Here is a 3285-nt window from a genome sequence, read left to right as displayed (position 1 = left end):
TGTATGCTTTACAGTTGTTTTATTTTTTGTTTTTTCATCATTGATTGTTTAGGATAGTGAATTCATGATAATGACGTTAATGTAATGGCATTTTGGATAGCATTTCTTTCAGATTTGAATTTTTATGTCTTTGGGTATGTCTAGTATTACATATACTTATACATTGAAAGAGTTGTAGACATATGTATAAACAAAAGACAAATCTATTTATAACAAAAAAGACAGCTTTATTTATAAACAAACTACAATCTTTATTAACAACATCCGCTCAAATCAATCTATTTATAAACAAAAGGGAAAAATTCTTCATCATGGTGCAGGGGGTGGAGGTTGACTAGAGGATGAGGAGGCTGTTGAGAAGTTTTCATCATGTTGAAAATCTCAGTCATGCGGTCTCCAATGATGTCAACTGTTTCTTCAATTCTTGATGCAAACGGGTTGAAATCACTTTGCAGTTCTTGCATTTGCTCCAGTTCGTGAAAAACGCTCTTCTTGAAACTTTTCATCCGCTCACTCAAATTGCTTTCTATTTCCTATAAAGTATGAGAACCCCATCTTACATTCAGATGGTCCAGGTTCAGTACCTATTCTTCTTCTTTTGCGCACAAAAACTTGTCCTTCAGCAACCCCTTCTTGAATATTGACACCTTCTTGAACCGTTGCATCCCCTCGATTTCATCCCTAATAAGATACCATTGTCCTGCCACATTCTTTTAATCAAACCCATTATTCAATGTCACATCCCCCAACACATTAGTTGTAGAAAACGTAATCTTATTTTTGCATCATCAGGGGTGATCTCAATATTCAACTTCTCACATATTAACGTAACCAGCACCCCAATATATTTCTCCTTTCTCTGCAGGATCTATCCAACTTCTTAATCAATAACTTGCTGAATTAACTTGCTCCCTGCTACTGCTGCTTCATGAACAATAAATCTTAACCGTCACATTCCATTTGTCTTTTCCTACCATTAAATGTGAAAGTCAAGTATCTGTGAAATACTCTCATAGCAGGATTTTGTACTCTTGTAGATTTACACCTATGTGGATGGTAAGTCCCTATTCCGGAAACATCAATCCAAGCTTGTTTGGAATCCCAGTTTCTAGGTACGTTTTCCAAACCTTCACAATCAAATCCTATCCAGGTTGCTAAATCTTGGGGGGTCACTACAAAATTCTGATTCTTTAATTTAAAGAACATTGTATACGCCTGAAACTCATCACTGTCTTGTCTCTACAACTTCCAACTACCAAAAAACTCATTATCAAATGCCTATATCCCTCATCTCATACTGACTAAACGGTCCCATTCAAATGATTAATCCAACCCTGATTTCATCACCTAACCTAACTTGTTAGAAGTCCTAAATCCAAATTCTTCCAAGGAAATATCTCTTTTCGACACGTCCTCGTATTGTTTTTTATGTCGCAGTCTCGAAATTGAAGTGCAGATGAGGATGGCCTTCCGAGGGGTTGTATTTTTGCCTCACCATTTTCTGCCTTCTTCTAAAACGTATACATTAAAAAATCGTCATCATAATCTGCCAAGGACACATAGCCAAATTCAAGGGGATGCAATGCGCATTTTTGAGGAAACAAAACAAAAGGGTATCCCTATAAACAAACGACCTACATGAATTTAATGGATGGACTAATCAAAAAGCAAAAAAGCGAAACAAAAGCTGACGATAGTAGCTAATCTCTCTGGCATCAAATGAGAGCAGTTTGACATAGATCCTGACTGGGAATTCCCGTGGCTTGTTTCATAAGTTATGATTCTTTTGAGGCATCTGAGCAGCTATTGAGGTATGTCCCTTGCACAACTAATACAATCACCAATTTTTTCCTGAGGAAATCCGACATTCAATGGTTTAGGATCTAGACTCTAGATGAAGCTTGGTTGTGTTTATTAGTTATAATTGTTGAAATTAAGTACGGTCTCTTGAACAGGACTATTTTTGGGGTGAAGTTCTTAGGACTTCTTCTCTTATTCATCTATTGGTCACACAAATATGCTAAAGGATTTATGGAAAGAGCAGGATGATTGATGCCAAGCCTTGTTACACTCCAAAAGCTCTTGGAACGGCAACAGTTTGCATGGTCACAGGTCTAGTGATTGCTTGTTTTTAGGCTCTAATCAAATCTAGTGGAGCTCCAGGAAACAAAAATTGTAGCACTTCCTTAAACTAAAGCTGAATATGGAGCATGGCTGAAATTGCTACTAAGGTGCGGATTTATAGTTTGTTCTGAATTGGATTTAACTTTTATTGGTTTGCCCTAATCTGGTATAATAATACAAGTGATGGATGTTTTGCTTCTAATCTAGTTTTCATGTTAGAAAAAAACCATATTAAGATTGATGCTTATTATGTTAGGGATCAAGTTACTTATAAGAAACTTGTTATTCAAACAGTTCGTCAGAGTTTCAAAAGGAGATATTTAAATAAGGCCCTGTCAATGCTGGGTTTGAGAACTTAGAGACAAGTTGCAAGTTGTTCGGTTAATAATTTAAGGAAGAATGCCGCATGAATTATACGATTGTTTTCAGATGGTTTGTTAAGTGTAAAACTGCTGAGTCTAAAATTGGTTAACCCTGAAGGAGGATTTGATGACATTGAAGATGTTTAGTATTGAGAATTCTGAAGTTGCTACTGTAAAGTTGCTTAGAGCCAGGGAGGATTTACAGGCTTTGTAATTCCAACTCAGATAGAAAGGAAATGAGAAATCAACAACATTGAAGGACGGATACTGGAGTCTTGGCTTGTTTCCATATCGTGTATTCTTATCCTTGTTTTCGAATCAAATGTGTCTAATTGTGCCTAAAATCAATTTATACATAGCCTAAAACCAATTTTTCATTCACGGTAGTTTACAGAAACCATTTTTTTGAAATAAACTCCATTTATCTTTATCAATGGCAGAACACTTCTATTCATAATCACACAAACCAGTCCCACCAAATTGACTGGATTTTATCTCATCAACTCAACTCCATTCAAGACATTCATCCAACCAAAAACAAAAATTTCAAAAAAAAACTTGAAAAAGGAAAGTGCTTAATTACCAAGACGAAGAAGAAGCGTAGAGAGTCCAGAAGAAAAACACCGCGAAGACGAAGAAGACGCAGATGGAAAACGAAGAAGATGGTAATGGTTGCCTGGGTGTTAAAAAATTTTGAAACTTCCCCCAAATGTTTTAACCTAAAACGCGAAAAAATTTTTTGAAAAAATTTTTAATAACATTATGGATGGCCGTCCATACGGGTTGGACAGCCGTCCTT

The sequence above is a fragment of the Pistacia vera genome, unplaced genomic scaffold (genome assembly GCF_008641045.1).
Source record: "Pistacia vera cultivar Batoury unplaced genomic scaffold, PisVer_v2 Contig438, whole genome shotgun sequence".
Classification (NCBI taxonomy): domain Eukaryota; kingdom Viridiplantae; phylum Streptophyta; class Magnoliopsida; order Sapindales; family Anacardiaceae; genus Pistacia; species Pistacia vera.
Note: the sequence above shows the minus strand (reverse complement) of the source record.